At 30.2% G+C, this 19,654-nt stretch overlaps 1 protein-coding gene across 8 annotated transcripts in view; it reads right to left on the bottom strand.

The window, feature by feature from the left end:
• LOC122524179 (glutamate receptor ionotropic, kainate 2) overlaps positions 1-19,654 on the bottom strand; it is a 249,077-nt gene that overhangs the window by 201,197 nt on the left and 28,226 nt on the right. The gene's annotated exons all lie outside the window — the stretch shown is intronic.

Raw genomic sequence — 19,654 nt, 5'->3', positions numbered from 1 at the left:
TTTTATTATTATTATTATTATTATTATTATTTTATTATTACTATTATTATTATTTTATTGTTAAAATAATGAAGAAAGAAAATAATAAATTTCTTAGCAAGAAAATATATTTCTATCTTTCAAAATTAGAAATCTTATCGTCTCCGAAAATAACACTTCTTTTTTCTTTCTTTTTTATAATAATTAATTATTTCTTCGAGTAATTTTTATTCTAAACACTTTCTTCTTTCATTTTCCTTTCTTCAATATTTACAAAATAAATCGTCGTTCGATGTTCGAGTACGTAGGCATATTCTGTTCATTTTTGTCTAACACAAAAAAAAACTTAAATTGAAGTTTAAATGAAAATAAGAAGAAAAAGATAGAAAACTTTTCTTCTCCTTCTTTCTCTTTCCAACGTTCATGAAACAATGAAAAGTAAAAAAAGCTTCGCTTTTAATACCCAGCTTCATTAAAAGGGAAAATTTCTTGTTCGTTACCATTATCTTAGTGTATGTACCCAACTTCGACTTGGTAAAAAACTTTCGAGGAAAAAGTTACGCTTTTAATCGTTTTCCCTTAGTTGCCATAAGTAACCCGAATTCGCATGAAATATTTACGAATAGTAATTCCTTCGGAAAAGGGTTCTCGAAAAGTATACCGGTGGGGTTTAATAAGTTTGTGAGAGCACGTTCGATAGCTTTTAAAAGAGTTCATTTGTGTTAAATTTATAAATAAAATATTTCGATATAATAAATATGGTAAAAGTTAGCTAAAAAATATTCATTCATATTCATGCTTCTTCGTTCACCATTTACTTACAGACATTTTATATAAATAGATTTTTCTTCATTAACATCTTCCCTGCCGCGTGTACAGTATTACGGTAAATAATAATCAAATAAAAATTATCAACCATCTAATCAGTTTTATCAAGAAATACATGCACAACACATCGACAAATAGAAAAGGAATATAAACATTTTGTGGAAATAGTTCGGGGCAATGATCGAAAGATTCGTCGAGGTAGGTGTGGTTTCGTATCCGTTTCCGTTTCCGTTTCCGCAAGATCCCAGGAGACGTTAGATGCTTCGGAAAGCAATTTACGCGACATTTGAGAAAAATTGTTCGTTCGATTCCCAAGGCAACAACGTGTCGTTGAATCAGTTCTAATACAGATATCTGAGTAATAAATCGTCCTTTACGATTCATTACCGATCAATTTGAAACGATCTAATGAACGATTTCCCATTAAACGCAGCTCGCGTTATTTTTTTCCTACATATTTTTAAAATAAAATCAAAAAAATATTCGTTTTTTATGTTTTTTTTTTTCAAATTTAATTTAATTTTATTGTTAAAAAATTTCGTTAACGATTTCGTTTCAAAATCGTTCCATTGGCAATTAATTTTTAATAAATTTTCAGACATTAGAAAAGAATAAAAGCAAAAGAAGAAAAAAAAATCGGTATTCACACTTACTCCCTTTCTTTCTTCTATTCAAGGTATCGAAAAATAAAAAAAAAAGGAAAGAGAAAAAGAACGAGCTTGCAACAAATACAAAAGCTTCCTTCTCGTCTTCGGTGAAAGCCTGAAGGAGACAATGGAGGAATCTTTTATAGACGATAGATTCTGAAAAGCGTCGAGCCTGAACTAATTTTTGTATTCATCATTCATACGAGTTTACTATATATATATATTCTTTAATTTTAAACTTACATTTTTCTCTCTCCTTTCGGTAATAAGAAAAGAAAATAAAAAAACAACGTCAACATTCAAGATAAAACACGTATCTGATATAATCACTCGAGCATTTATTTACATTTAGAATTTAGTAGGTTAATGTACACACACACACACACATACACACACACATGTGCTAGAGAGTACAGTGAGTAAATATAGGTTACCTTATCTATAGAAGGAATAATACGTTTCAGTAAACATTCCTTTGTGTCTTAAAAGATCGAAGTTTCGGTTGAGTTCAAGTGCTCGTCTTACTGGTAGGTGAATCATTTATCCTCTTCCAATACAGAGTTATAAAATTGTTTCACAAAAATTAATCGGTAAAGTAACGTTAAATATTAACATTCAATTAAAACATTTATATACAGGATGATTTACTAACTCTTGTTACCAAGATAGCTCCGAAAGTATGATAGTAGCAGAAAAATTTATAAAACGAAAGTTGCATGAAAAATTCGGGAGTATAATATGACGTTAGTTTTTTTTCCTAGGTTTAGTCGCTTCGAAGATTTAAAGGTCAAGAGTTTGTTTTTTTTAAATAGAATGCTATGTATTAGTACTTATTTTCTGATAGCGGCTGTCGTGACGAATCCAACGATATGCAACATTAAATACAAAACCTGACAATAACAAATAAACCCTATTCGGACGATATCTGTTCCGTCCATTATCGGACACCCAAGGGATGACGCAATTCTGACGCACGCACGACGCAAGCACGACGCGGAGGAGCTGTATCGTGGCTGGCTGGTTGACCAGACTTGAGCTTCGTTAATCTTCAAATACCTTAATGTTGCACATTGATGAATTCGCCATGACAGCTGCTATCAGAAAATAGGTACTAAAACGTAGCATTCCATTTAAAAAAACAAATTTGATCTTTAAATCTCAAAAGTGACTAAACCTAGTAAAAATATCTGACGTCATATTATATTCCCGAATTTTTTATGCAATTTTTGTTCTATAATCTTTTCTGCTATTTCTGTACTATCATACTTTCGGAGCTATCTTGGTGATAAGAGTTAATGAATCATCTTGTATATTTAATAATTTCTAATAAAACTAATATTCGAACAATGCACGTATACCAAGGTAAACGTAAACAGAAAAAAAGTAATTTTTCTCATAATTTTAAAAATTACAAGGAAACGAAATATAAACGGAAGAATGTAATTTGGGGGTTTGTAGATATTATTCCAAAATTTGTTTAAATCGTTTCTTCTTGCAGGAACGTTGAACTCTTCGGAAGAGTTTGAAGCATCAAATACAAAGGGTTGGGTGTTAGAAGCAAAGCACAAATCTTGTTCGTGGAAAAACGAGGGAACATGACGCACCTATTTATGATTCATATAAATCGCATTGCACGTAGCCAAGAATAGAGGTGGTTATAACGCGCCAGGTCCATTATCTCCGGGGCGTGTAACGCAAATACGGTTTTCGCAGAGTGCGTTATAGAGCTAGCATGTACCCCTTTTCCCGAGGATAAAGCGTGCTATGAATATTTATTTATACGTATATATATATATATATACCTGGTTATTGCAAAATAAATTTGTACTCGTTGTTCCTACTACCGATTCGCTCGAAACAAAAAAGGAAAAATGAATTGGAAGAGAGAAAAATACAAATAAAATTGAGAAAGCATCTGAATGCAAACTGCTTCGTCATTACGCTCTTATTTCTATGTAATATATATTTTAGAATCTATTTGTTTTTTTTTTATTTAATTTCTATACTTCTTCTTCTTCTTCCTTTTTTTATTAGGACTTTGTCCTGTTATAATAGCTTTTTTTATTGCTATTTCTAGGAGCGATTTATTGTTTTTACCTAGGGTAGGTTGCTAACCTCACCCTCACTTATAATAACTTCAGTACAACTCCAATAACTTCTATACATTGTATATATATGATATATATATATATTTTGTATATTATTTATATATTTTTTATATATATTTTAAATATTTTTTTCTACATATTTAACAAATATTATTATTGTAATTATTAATATTTGTATATTTTTGTACGTAAGTATATAAAAATTATATTTTTTATTGAAGTATTGATAGTAAAAAAAGAGGAGAACAAATGTTACAGCGTATTTTAATTATTTACATATTTATTTATAGGCATACGCACGAACATATTATGTATATTAAAATTAAATATCTAACCTATCGTTTGAATTTAATGTCTGGGTAAAATACATACAAATAATAGGAGTATAAATTGTAATATCGAAATATATCCCAACAGTGTAGTACCACTAACCAATTACCTTATTAATGTTCTAAGCACGTTAACGAGATATAGACACAGAGACAGAGAGATGGAGAGAGAAAGAGGGGGGAAAGAGAGGGGAGAGAGAGAGAGAGAGAGAATCTCCAAGAGTAATTCGAATGAACAAGAAAATATGTTCTTTGTTATAGTCGTATGTCAATTTCCGCCCTATATTTCGCTATATCCCTTTTCGAATCGAAATCAATATCAATTAGAGACAAAACTCTTACGGAAGTTATTATTTTTGAAAGCTATAACAATTAAACCGAATTATCCTCGAGAAAAGAAACCCAACTCGATATTTTTCTACGAAGTCGTTTTAATTTATTTCCTTTTTTCCTTTTTGTTTCTATGTACAAAAGGATCAATCAAATAAAAATGAAATGAAATGTTTGATTACTTTATAGTATTTAGATTTCATTGTTATTATTATTATTATTATTATTATTATTTATTTATAACGATACGTTGATAACAAAATTATAATTTCATTCCTATTTTTTAATCTATATGTATAAAAGCTTTTTTTATTTTATTTTTAATTGTTTTTATTTTTACAGTTTTATTTTTTGTTTTAGTTTTTATTTTTTATTTTTTATTTTTTATTTTAGTACAATCGAAGAGGGAAATAGAACAAAACTAATTTACATTGTCCAGTTTTAGGTCGCTGGAACGCTGATTGCAGAGGGCTTTTGTCGTTTTCAATTTGCGAATAACGCATCCAATGGGATTTCTCGGATGCAGTTTTTGTCGTTATATGCACGAATGAAATTTAAATCGTGAATATCGTTACTGTAGCTCGATAAAAGGCTCACCAAAAGAGAATTTTCAAAATCGCGTAAAAGGACGAGAAAAAAAATCGAAATCAAACGTCGTTCGTCCCAACGTCAAACGTTGAAATCTTAAATTCGTTATCCGCTTCTTCGATTTGTTTTAATCGCTTTGGTCTCTTTAACATTCCTTTAAATTTTTATTAAATCGTTTAGATTTATAATCGATCTGTATTACTTTTTTCTTTTCTTTTTTTTTTTAATATTATTAGCACGAATATTTTTATTTTCTCGTTTTTCCCATTATTCGTTTTCGAAAAATAAAAAATCGTTATAGTCATTTAATTAGAATGATCTTTTTCTTTATCGATCGTTAACAATTGAAACGTAGAATACTAAAAATTGTAAAGTAGGTATTTCGAAGTATAGCGTGCATTCAACGGTCATCCTTAATCATATTACCAATTACCGAATTACCAATTAACAACTATTCCTGAAATCCGAAATGTTCGTAACATAATACAAGAGAGAGCTCTCGTGACCTCGTTTGATTTTCAATTTTCCCGAATTAGGTACACGCTCGCGATTGAAAAATAACGAGTGTAATTAATCGTTTCGTTATATCTAACACGTGCTCGAATGGAATCAAATGCGGGAGAGGACAAAAGGACAAGGTTTTCGAGGGCTTGTAAAAAGATAGTAAACTTGTGTTATATAAACGTGTGCTGGCTAGATATGTTCGAATCAAATATAATAAGAAAATAAAAATAAGATTAAAATTAAATAAAAGAGGGAGAGAGAACAAAAAATAGAAATACACGAAGATAGAAAAAAAAAAAACAAAAATAGTGGTTATTCTCGTATCTAATATCGTGGCTCATAAAGTTTTTATAAAAGAAAAAAAAGAAAAGGAGAAGAAGGAAAAGATTATGCGGGGTTAGGGGATGGTGGTGGCGGTGGTAGTGGTGATGGTAGTGGTATATGAGGGAGTAGAGTTGAGTTACGAGCATGGTGAGAAACTAGGGGTGGGCATGATATATGATCACCGCGAGTTAAGCTTTCGACGGCTCGTTGTAGCGGACAACGTAAACGAAGCTCATTTTTGAGCTTTGTGCATGTGAGTAAGTTATATATATATATATATGTATTTTAGTGTATGTACGTACTCAAGTCACGGTTAAATTTTCCTTTATCAGAGAAAAAGAGAGACAGGGTGACTCGTAGCAGCCGGTTAAAATTACCAACCCCTATCTCTCCCTCTCTTTCTCTCTGCCTATCTTTTTATATTTCTATCTTCGTTTTGCTCTTTATATTTCCTTCTCTTTTCTCAATTGCAAATACAGCAATATGCATATTTAAAAGGATATACTGTTACTAATGGAAAACGTGAAACAACAAACAGCACTCGTTGAGAAGATGTTCCGCCTGATCCTTTCGAGAGTGGTTGAATTTCGTTGCTATTGTTGCCATCTCTCTCTCTCTTTTCTCTTACTCTCTTACTTTCTTACTATCTCTCTCTTTCTCTTTTCCTCTCTTTCTATCTTATTTACTCTCTCATTCTCTTACTTTCTCTCTCTCTTTCTCTCTTATTTACTCTCTCACACTCTTACTTTCCCACTTTCTTAATATCCTTTTCTATTTCTCTCTCTCTCTCTCTTTCTCTATCTTTGTTTCTTACTCTCATTTTCTTTCTTATTCTCTTACTCTCTTTAACTTTCTTACTATCTTACAATCTGTCACTCGTACTCTCTTATACTTTTACAATTTATTTCTCGTACTATCTCTTCCCTTCTTACATTGAAACAAATTTCGTAGAAATTTCATAGTAAGCAAAAGACAATTCTCTTCGTTCATTCATTTAACTTTCAGTAAATCCTTTTAAGAAACGTTTCAAAAATGATTGTTTCTTTCAACTGTACATTGCATTAAAATAATACTATACTATTACTTATGCTATTAAATATATATATTATCAAACTTTACAATTTTTAATTTTTGTTAGAATTCCAATTTCGAATATTTCTTTACGTACACCTACATACGTCTTTCTTTTTTATTCTCTTTCAGTAAAAAACAAAAAAGAATTTGATAAAGATTAACTGAGAAACTAATAACGATGATAACATGACGTTATATAACGAAAAAAAAGGCGTCATAATAAACGTTATAACGATTCACAAACGAGGACATACAATAGAGCTCTGTGGTAGATTTAACTAAGAGATTATTTTCATTGTACTAAAAGCAACATAGTTTCTTCATGGCAATGGTCAAAAAGAGAGAGAGAGAGAGAGAGAGAGAGAGAGAGAGAAGACTTGGCTTGCTAATACTGTAGATTCAAAAGAAAACGTTTAGTAGTTGACCTAAGTTTCGACAATCGTTTGAATTTGCCATAAATTTGTTTCACGAACAACTTTGTTATCCAAATTCTACCAACTGAATAACGTTTATTACTTTATCATGGACACATACAAAGAGAAACTATCTTTAACATTCTATCTTTTTCGAGGTACTTGTGTATCTTGTACTTCGAAAACAAGATACTTTCTCTCTCTCTCTCTCTCTCTCTCTATCTATCTATCTCTATCTTTGTCTCTCTTAGTTTTTGGTGGGTTGAGGACATTGTCATGCTTCACTTTAATCGTTGACAACTACATGACACAACAGGTGAACTCAACCCATTCCACATTCTAGATCAAACTTCCCTGGTACACATGTGTAAAGGGTGAACTGAAAGATAGATAGATAGATAGGTAGAGTAAGATGAAAACAGTATGAGGAGCAAACAACGAGAATCGTTGGGAAACAGCAACAACGTCAGCGGTTCCTGACATTCTGAAGGTTCTAACAGCCACTATAGGACGAACGTAGTAATTTTCCATGGAGAAGTTAAGGGAGTTTAATTTGTAGACCTTTTGTTATGTGTCTCATCGGTGAAGTGAAATTAATCGTGGTGAACGGCCCTTGCATATTATCTTCTACTTATCTACTTAGATATTACATTACTTCCTCTAAACTATGAATAAACTTGCCCTGTGGTCCTACCATCTCTCTGACTCCTTTTCTCTCACTATCTCTCTCTTTCTCTCACTGCAACTTACTTCTCAAGTATCTACTCGAGAATTTGATATGTTCAACGCGATTGTTTGCTATCCCATTCTTTCCGTCAAACTCCTTCATTAAAACGTTGTCTTTGAAATACTCGAACAACGTACATCCTTAAAAAATTTTTATTATTATTATTATTATTATTATTATTATTATTATTATTCATCGTTGTATAATAATTTCGAGATGCATTCAATTCAAAGTTTCAACAAACTCGGTCGGTTTCTTACTCATTAAGGTCGACCTTCGGTGACGGTAGATCGAAATTCATTTTTATCATTTTCTTTTTATACGATTATTTCTTTTTTCTTTTCTTTTAAACGTGACATTTTTCAAAGATTTTATTTCTTGTTTATATTTCTTTTTTTAAGTATAAAGTTGTAAGTGTAAGTATAAATAAAATTGTATCGTAGATATATATATGTGGGAAGGGAAATTAGACAAAGGGGCTATGAATTAAGATATGAATATTCGAGAACGATCATTGCTAAACATATCCGTATTTCAAGGAAAAACAAAGTTGTTTGTCAGTTAGGAAGGGATAGAAAAAATTTAAGAAGAAACGTTAAGATAGGAATATTGGGGAACGATCGTTGCTAAATATATACGCCTTTAGAGTAAGAAAAAAGTTGTTGTTCAGTATGAATGTTCGAGAACGATCGTTACTAAATATTCGAATAAGTGAAAAGACATAAGAAAATCGCCCTTTATTGTGATGGTGTGAGGGAAATGAGATGGTATGAGTGAGTACGTTGCTATGTAAGTTAGTCATCGTATTAGTCATTCGCCTTTAAGAAGCAAACAGCTATTATTGTATTTACATGGAAACATTCTATTCATCTTTGTATTGAATCCTACATATATATTTTCGTAGATTTTCAAATGTTTTCTTTTAGATAACAATTTAGTTTTGGAATATAAATATTTATTTTTATCTTTCTAGATATTATTTATAATTCGTAAATTTCCTGACATTTTTAAAAAAGTAACCGTCCATTTCGAACACGTAGTCGTCGGAGTCGATAGAAAAAGTTCGAAAGAAGCTACGGTCGTTTCTATTTCGCAAGAAACCGTACTCGGGAGAATAGTACAAAAGCTTGGCAGTTCTACGGTAAACTATTCAAATCGCACCAACGTCCAAAACTCTCTTTCTCTTTATCTTTCTCTTTATTTCTTTCTTTCGCAAAAATGAACGTTCCTGCTTCGTATTTCGTTTGGCGCCTGTTCTTTTACGACGATCATTTGTTACCGTTGTCAAGGAAAATCGCGAAACGTAACTCGTTTCTACGTATATATATATATATATGTATATATGTATATATAAATGAGTATGTGAGTGAGTGTGTTTAGAGTAAATAAAAAGAAGACAACACGTTGCTGGACCAATCTTCGTCTTTCTGGCAAGTCGAATGGACTTTCTCTCTCGCGAGTTCACCGAAAACGAATGAGTTCAATATATCGTACAACAAATAAAACAGTGTATAAATTTAAGTAAGATATATATATATATATATATATAGAGAGAGAGAGAGAGTAACGACAAACTTGAAGCTCGGAAATGATGATACAGTTGGCTAAAAAGATTTGACATATTTGTTACAGTCGTTTGTTTTGTTACTTTCTATCGACAATTTTCTACAAATCGTGATAAACGATAATACTCGTTGACAATAAAGCATTATACAACCTATATTTTTTTGTTTAAATTACAAATTGCATTAATAACGCTTATATATACGCATTTAACAAACATTAACAATATTTAATATGAAGTAATCATTAATTGCGTGTTGTAACAAATTTATATAATAATATATATTTTCTTGTAATATTTATTTTTTGATCGTATGTTAAAATATATAACAGAAAATAAGATACATAGGGTCTTTTAATAAATCGTTTAAATAAGGATTAAAAATAATTAGTCATTATTTTTTAATTTTCTTATCATAAAAAAATTAATATTTTTTTACCGAGTTTATTTTTTCGGATAAAATTTACAGATACAAATTTCAAAGGATCTTGTTACATTCGCCAGTAATGAAAATAATTTTCTTTGTAGGAGAGATGAAAATGTTTGAAATATCATCGGTTTATTCTAGTGCTTATATGACAATTCGCTGTAAGTATAAAGTACACGAAAATACGAAACTGTTAGAGAGATCAAGAATGTTATTTGATTCAATCTTTCAAGAGAAACAGTATAAAGGTTGGAGAAACGAAATAGAGAAAAGGGTCGAGTAGATAAATGGAATAGGACAAAAACCTATACGTATTGCATCGCAAGTACAATCCGTGCTTTTAATCTTGTCGTGTTCTAACTGAAATTATTTTCATTGGCAAACGAGAGGAACAAACACAAGTATCCTTATCTTTCTCTTTCTCTTTCTCTCTTAATCTTTCACGTACACTTTATCAACGTTAATGTAATAATAAATATCATTTCCCATAAAACATCGTTTGTCATCTCATCTCAATAATATTTTACTAAATATCTCGTTTCGTAAGAAAAGAAAATAACTCCTAAAAATAAATATCCTCCCGATCGAATAATTAACAATGATAAATTAAAGGTACAAATAAAAATGAAACTTTCATTCAATATAATATTATCGATATCTAAATAATATAACAAAGATGACTAAAAAGTTAATCATTCCAATCGATCAATTCCTACCATCGTACTTAGAAACCTTGTAACACATTTTCAGATAAAAACTTGTAGCAACAGGAAATTAGGGTAGGTAAAAATAGACACGATGGTGGTCGTCGATCATTCAGCCATCGACTGCTGAAACTTATCGATTGCGCATTGAGAAAAATTCCGCTGAAGGATTAAAATTCTTTTTAACAATAGACCTTGCTGAGCCATCTTACATATTATATAACGACAATGACGATATTATTGACAAATGATTGAAATTTTAAGAGATGTGATTAAAGTGACATGATCAAATATAGTATAACTATATGGTGAAAGATTAAACGTACACATCTGTGCTTTCTATACATGAGAACTGGATGTATCGGTGTCCTTCCAGTCGACCTACGCAAACAATCCCTCGAGTGGTGTAATTCAATGTACGCACACAGGACACCCTCGGACCACCCACTAACCCACCCATCCCTCTCCCTCTCCTCCTTCTCAAACCAGCAAACCACTACCACTACTTCTACCACCATCACCACCAGTAACAGCAGCAGCAGCACCAATTCGTTGTACGAACCGTGCAATCAAATTATATACGATCCAACGAAGCAAATACGTAAAATGTCAGAGAACGTTCGATACAATATATCGTTCCGACACCTATAGATACATCATGCTCTACAGAGCGTTCTAGAGCTCGAATTATTCATCGTCTTCCGGTTCGAACAACAGAGAGCATTGATGATGTCCTACGTTCTACGATATTCTTTACTCGTTAGTTTCTCGTTAGTTTTCCTGACCTTTTATCATTAATTCTATTCTACCAGAAGTATTCTACCATCTTTTTTTAACTAATTTTTTGTTCTTTTATTATATATATATATATTTCAGATACTCGAGATCAGATTTTCTTGTTTTCCTTATTTTTTTGTAGAAAAGAAGAAACAATGAATTAGTAATATGTCATGAAATAGGATTAATATTTTATTATATTATTATACTCATCGTAGAGCATTTTTTATTGTAACAAATTTGCAATCAATTTTATATTTTTCTTATTTTTATTTTATTTCAGTACTCTAGACTTTTTTATTTTAATATTCCTTCTTTTTTATGTAAAAAAAAAATATAATGAATCAGTAATGTTAGGAAACAGGATTAAGGATTTTTCGAACAAGTCATCGTTCAATTACTGTGCTCACTTTATAATCCTATAAGTGTTCCTGCACAAATGTTTAATTGGGATTTAGGTATTACATGATTCTAGCTTTCAGGATAAAAAAGATGGAATTAAACAGATGATGAATCAAGTTAGGGGTGAGGAATAAACAGGAAAAGAAAGAGAATGGATTCGATCTTGAACGTGACTGGAGTTAAATATAGATGATATCCATGGATTTTATTGCTTGATATTGTATTTATATATACATCTATTTTATAGGAGTTTGAAGTTGCATAACCGGTGAGTCTGAGGAAACAAAAGTTTTACACGTTTCCAGGATGCTGCTCATCGTATATGTAAGGACAAGTAGTAACCGTAGCAGGCAGATAGAAGTTGCAAGTTCCTCTTTTAGACGATATGACGAGTTTCGAAGATATTTGAGTTTACGATGGAAATGCAAAGAGGAAGAACACTCACTGATTACAGTACCAAAGACTCTGGAGATAATTGAGACAGATAATAAGTAATTATAGCAACGTGTACGTTTGAGAAATCATCGTACCGTGAACGCCGTTTGGAAAAGTCGATAAGGAAACGTGGATTACCTTTAATACAAAATAAAAATAAGACAGACAGGGAGATAGAGAGGGAGAGAGAGAGAGAGAGAGAGAAAGACTAATTTGTCTTAATTTTATCTTTGTGTTTTTCATTTAATTTCTCAAACGATTTATAAAAGGAAAAGTTATATTTATATAAATAAAAATTGTAAATACATCAATTTCATTTTATTCGACGTTTCGTTAATATCGATAAAAAATTGTAGTTAGTTAAAAATTGACTGCAATAATATATAATATATACGTGATCTTTATATAAGTATTAATCTTACGTTTGGTTAAATTCATCTTTTAAGAAGATGATTAATCGACGATCAAAAGTGTCCAAGGTAGTGCTTTCATTAAAAGCCATCTTAACTTTAACGATAAATTTCTTGTATAATATCGTTCTATAAGTTTCTTTCATCTTTTTCACACTACATCATCTTATTAAATGAATATGCGTACATATTCGTGTATAGATATATGTATATATGTATATATGTATATATGTATATGCATGTGTATGAGTAAATATATATGAGAACGGCGCATTTCATTCTACAAATAATTGCTCGGTCTTACGTGCTTGCGACAGATTAATTATGTGAATGATTATACCGACATTTCTCAAGGTCTGTATCAGTATTCCCTTCGAGCGATTATTCACCACAAATGATGAACATTTGGAACGTTATTTGACGAGATCTCTGCTACGTTTCATAATAATACAAATCTTTGGAGAATCTCTGCTTGTATTGATTTTTCCTCGAAATAACTCGGAACTATCTCGAATTTACTCAAAATTCATTCGCACATACATATAAGAGCACACATGTGTAATTTTATTTTAAGATACGCTATAGTTATTATTAAAGTAACATGTCTCTAATGAAATCATAGAAACAATTATTTTTTTATCCAAATCATCGATTTCATCTAATTGTCAATAAAAAAAAATTATAAAAAATCAACGTACAATTTAAATAAGTTTCTAATAAAAATTAAAATATACATGATAAAAAAATGAATTAAGGTAATCTGTTCATATATTATCAGTAATAAAAATAAATATAAAAAAAAAAAAAAGAAAAATGTTATCAGTAAAAGCAAGGAGGGCAAAGTTCTAATTCGTATCTTCAGTTGCACGTTACATCGAGAAAAGATAAGCAGCTTAATTTCGAACGAGATTAGTCTCAGCGTTCGATCTTCTACGTTCTCTGCTTCTCTTTGCCACGTAACTGTGCCGTTATTCCCTCACGACGAGTTTAATCTCAAAATTAATCCGGAAACGAACCATTGTATTACGATCTTCTCTTTTTTTTTCTTTTTATCTCCCCCTATTTTTAATTCCCCTTTCCGAAAAGATTATACAACCAAGAACTTAATAAGTATGAGAAACGAGTCCCGTCCTAACATTCTCTGTAGTCCTTCTCGTATTAGTCAATAAATTTGAAATATTTCATTAAACATTAAAGAATATTAATATGATAAAATAATTCCAATTATTTTCAAGATTAACATTATTGTTTAAGATTATAATTCACATTATTTAATAGATCATTGAAATTGTTGATTTGAAATTAAAGAAAGAAAAGTAAGTTTTCAGATAAAATTTGTATGATTATTAAAATGATTGAAATATTTAAAACGATGAGAAAGATAAATGATTATAGAGTAACTATATCGAACAATAATATATCATGAATGGAGATAAATGAGGTAGGTTTGCGAGTGATCGATATCAAGATAGATGCAATGTAAGCGTGTTACAAACGATATCACTTGTTCCGTGCATGCGCGCGTGCGTGTTACGCAATTCGGTCATTCGTTCTTGAATAATTTCACGTTCGATTCCGTACCGTCTTCGATAAGCCGATAAACGTGCATGGTTTGCAGAGTCCATAAATTAGGAGGAGAGAGTTCGATTTGTGCTCTTTGGTAATCTCCTTCATTGGCATACGAGAGGATTCGGCATTATAACTTTAGAATGCATTTGCGTACAATATCAATCTAGAAAGACTTGAGATTTTAATGAAAGCATAGTATTATATTCTAATATCCATATATGCGTGTAGTCTCTCTTTTTGTTATAATTTAATCCTCTATAATGAATTATAAATATTTTAAAAACACGTATTCTTGTTTTTTGAAATATTTTCAACAATTTTATTTTATTTTTATTTATCGTTAATTTTGATTCAAAATCTCTATTTAAGTATATTGTCATTATAATTAATATGAATAATACTAAGGTTATATATAATATTATATTTTTGTTAGACATTATAATTGTAAAGCAAATTTAAAAATAAATTACTTAATTTAAATTTAAATTAAAAGTCAGAGAAACCGGATAGAGGATGGGGGTTATTAACAGTTTTTTAAATAATTATTTAAACTTTCATTGTGTTTTGTTTTCATTTGAAACCGATTAAATATCAATAAAAATTCAAATCTAACAATTAATGTATTTGATATCATCGGATGCAGCCTCGATATGAGATCGCAAAGTTCATTCATTCGATTTAATGTTTTGTTCTTCTCTTCTTTTTTTCTTCTTTCTTTTTTTTCTATCTGGGATTATAGTTTTCGTGCTGAACAAATGCACAAACCGATACTTTATTCGGTCATTCTGAAAAATGTTAACTGCAAAACCAGACAAGGTATTTTTTTGTTGTTATAAAATACCTTTTCTGTTTCTGCGTGAGAACACGAAAGTTTCATATCTGTCGGTAGGAATGAACGCACGTATGCGATGAACATTTCTATCGAAATTCTATTCGATTTCGTGTTTTTTGTCCTTTATCCTGAAAAATAAAGGACCGTAAAAAATGTTTCTACCTTTCGACGATTATTTCGATACCGATTCACCGATTACACTATGAATTTGTATAACTTTGATCATGAAAGAGAAAAGATACATAAATTTTTGCAGTTAAAGTTTTGTGAAATGTTATATTTAATATATGAAACATCGAATTTTGTGCAACATATGTTCAGATAACTTACTTTATTTAACAATTCAACAAATTTAACAAATTCAACAAATTCAACATTATATTAAAATAATATATCATATTATCTACCACGCAAAACTCGTAACTCGAAAATTCGATATCGCATACTCGTTTCTTTTCACTCTTTGCATAGGAAATTTATTGAGAACGAGTTCAATTAAATATATATATATATATATATTTTTTGTTTAATTCAGAAACTTCCAAACACACACGCACGCACACACACTTCAATGATAATTATAATATTTAATATTTTTCGTATTGATTCGTATAAAGTTATTTTCATTAGAATGAATTTTTAATCGTTGAACCAAATAGTATTCGTTCGTAATTTTCAATTTGAATGTTTCTCTGGTACTTTTATAAACGTAGAAATATTCAAATAGCGATAATAATAATATATTAATAAATTCATACAAATTTATAGATAAATTTTTAATTATCGATATAAGCTTTTCAGATAAAATTTTCATGAAATTTTTATACAAGTAATCGTAACACGTTCGTATGGTCGATAAGCTTGCTTCGTAACAAAGAAAACAAATAGTTCTGTATGTTTAAAAGAGAGAGAGAGAGGGGAAGAGAGAGAGAAAATAGTAGACTTTCCTGCAGGGATTCTAAGAGCTGTCACCGACTGGATTGCGTCTTAACGGCAAACACTTTGTACTTGTCCTCGACGTAAGCAGGTCGTGCCAGTCGTAGTAATACCGAAAACGAAATCCATGGAAGTAAAACGAATCGTATAACATATATGTTAAAGAAAAAGAGAAGCTTTCAAAAACGAGACGAGAAAAGTTTTCGCGAAAACCAATTTTGTAAGGACATTAACAAAAAGAACGATCTAAATCTTCCTAAAAAAAAATAAAAAAGAAAAAAACGCTAATAAATATTTATTTCTCAACGAACATTTATCCTACCTACATTCTTCAAATATTTTTTTTTTTTTTTAATGTTTATCATTTAAATACGCTTATTTTACGTATCTATTAATAAAATATAATGACAAGATTTGTTCAACATTGGACTATAAATATTTTTTTTGATCTTTTTTACTTTAAATCGTATTAATAATATATAGAATTTATTTGGAATATTAGAATATCGATGTAATAATAAGGAAACCAAAAAAAATGAAAATTGGAAGAAGTTAAACGATATTTTAACACACAAATGTTATACTCCTTTATTTTAATTTTAACAATACTTGTACGATGTTGCATTTACGAACTTTTTTCTTACTCTTTTATGATTTATATTATATACGAACGAATATAATAGCAATTTAAAAGTTTATCTCGCGATATTAACAGACGCGAGTTACGCAAAAGACGTTGAAATCCTTTCTTGAAGTTTAAATTAGACATTTCGTACTTTTTTTGTCCCTGGTTTAATCACACGAAATTACACAACTGACAGACAGACAGACAGACAGATATACATAGACATAGAAAGAGACAGAGAGAAAGATAAATAGGTATAAAGTGGTATCTCAAAGATTAAAGCTACATTCTAATTCTAACGTAAGACAAAAACTAATTTCATTTCTCTTCTCTCCTACACACACACACACACACACACAAATACACGTATTTCCTCTCTTCCTCTCTATATTTCACATACTTACATGAATACATATTCATTCTCTCTCTTTCTTTCTTTGAAATATGACTTACGGTTTTATCCAGAAATATATTCACGAATAATATAAATGTAAGTACAAGAAACAATATAGCACGATTGTTACTTTTGAAATATTATATTTAAAACCTTTCAAAAGTTCGTAGGAGATCGTCAATTTTCACTTTCTACGATGCTCGTTCGCCTTATCTCGAAAATGTTTTGTCTCATTGCTCAAGGCGTCATTGCATTTCTCTGTCTGTCTCGTAATTTTACTTCAACAAACTTTATGCCTTCCTTTTCTAACGTTTACAAGGAGAACTTTAAGAGATCTCGTTAGGTTTCGTTTTCAAATAATATGAATCATATTATTATTATATCACATTCGTCAATAGATTTATCAAAAATCTTAAATCAATAAAAAAATATATATTTCAAACTTCTAAATAATTATTGAAACATTTATACAAAAGAAAGTTTGTTTATATGGATTTAAAATTAAAATTATATAACTAATTAGATAAAAAAGTAATACAATTCATTCAATTTGATTGAACGAATTTAAATTTGTTCTTATATATCAGATGATATATTTATTTAAATTAAATTAAATGATTTTTTTTAAACAAAATGAATGTTGTTCATTCGTGCATTCGTGTTTATTCATTATTCGATAGATCTTTCATTCTAATAATAATTCATATTAAATCGTTTTAATCGATTTAAATGGTTGAATGACATACAGTAGACACTTTGACTGGACAGAAATTAATCTTGGTTTATTGGGTAACGTGTAAGTCGATCGATATTCTCAGCACTATAGTTACTTGACAGGTTCCTCTTAGCCGTTAGAAACAGAGTGAATGCATGTTGAAAGCTAGCGCGAGTAGTATAAGGGGAGTCACGTTCGGAGATTTAGCCCCTTAATTGGAAGAAGGATAAATCGGAGTGAGATGAATTGACTGCTAAATACAGCGGTCAGATACTGGAAAGCTTTCAAGCCAACGTCTTGAAAGTACATTTATTTTACCCTACTTTCAGTTCTACTCTTATCTCTGATCCCTCATCTTTGATATGAACCTTTGCGGAAATGGTTACCTACAAAACCACAACATTTTTTTCATCATCTGACATCAGAACCAAATTATAAATACTTCAAACAAATTTTGTATTATATTGTAAACTTGTTTATTTAATTATTAAATTTATTTTTAATATGTTCCTTGGTATGCGTACAGTTTTCAATACAAATTCATCTATATAAATTTAAATGTTTGCTGTATCGAGCAAATTATTTTTGTTAATAATTACAAACATCAAAAAATACATTTCCAGTACAGATAGAAATAAAAGAAGCAAATTTTATAGATAAATTAAACCTTAAAGTTTGTATTGTTTTAAATATACATGACGTGGTAATGAAAATTGCAATTAGTCAAATACAACTTAGCAGGGAAAGTGTTACAAATTATATAAAATGAATACATATATATATTCTTATTAGATAAATAATATAATTTTTGTTATACATATATCATAAAATATATGACTTTATGAAGACTTCATTTAATCTGCTGTGATAGAAATTGGTATATATAAAAAATCGTTACGTATAGTGTTAAATTATTTTCATACCTATTAGCTTCTATTTTAATAAATTATTTTGATAATAAATTTCTTAACACATTTTCACCATAGAACTATTATGAGCTATTTATATAAACTTAGAATTATACAGGGTGATTTATTAACTCTTGCCACCAAGATAGCTCCGAAAGTATGATAGTAGCAGAAAAATGTATAAAACGAAAGTTGCATGAAAATTTCGGGAGTATAATATGACGTTAGTTTTTTTTGCTAGGTTTAGTCGCTTCGAAGATTTAAAGGTCAAGAGTTTGTTTTTTTTTAATAGAATGCTATGTTTTAGTACTTATTTTCTGATAGCGGCTGTCGTGGCGAATCCAACGATATGCAACATTAAATACAAAACCTGACAATAACAAATAAACCCTATTCGGACGATATCTGTTCCGTCCATTGTCGGACACCCAAGGGATAACGCAACTCTGACTCATGCACGACGCAAGCACGACGAGGAGGAGCTGTATCGTGGCTGGCTGGTTGACCAGACTTGAGCTTCGTTGACCTTCAAATACCTTAATGTTGCACATTGATGGATTCACCATGACAGCTGCTATCAGAAAATAAGTACTAGAACATAGCATTCTATTTAAAAAAACAAACTTGAACTTTTTAAATCTCAGAAACAACTAGATCTAGCAAAAAAAATCTGACTTTATATTATACTCTCTAATTTTTCATGTAACTTTCGTTGTATAAACTTTTCTGTTATTATTATACTTTCGGAGCTATCTTGGTGGCAAGAGTTAATGAATCATCCTGTATATGTTTGCTTCTTACAATTGTCTAATTTAAACTACATGGTAAAATGACGAAAATAATTAATATACAGTACGCGAACCAGAGCTTTAAACAAACAAAAATGTAAATAGATTACACTTTATATCAAAATACGTATTTTTAAAACGTCTCAAAATTCATTCCGCAGTGACTGTACATTGGACACTATGTTTCAGGGTTGAGAAGCTTACAGAGTGACGCATTCTAATGTATCCCGTAAGTGCAAGAGAATACAGGTACAAGCTCCTGATCGACAACAGATCGAAGAGAGTTACTATGCCATAGGCTTGAGTTTGCGAAAGGG

This window comes from Polistes fuscatus, unplaced genomic scaffold, assembly GCF_010416935.1.
Source record: "Polistes fuscatus isolate 324 unplaced genomic scaffold, CU_Pfus_HIC Scaffold7, whole genome shotgun sequence".
Taxonomy (NCBI): domain Eukaryota; kingdom Metazoa; phylum Arthropoda; class Insecta; order Hymenoptera; family Vespidae; genus Polistes; species Polistes fuscatus.
The sequence above is the reverse complement of the archived record's forward strand: the minus strand, read 5'-3'. Positions and strand labels throughout refer to the sequence as shown.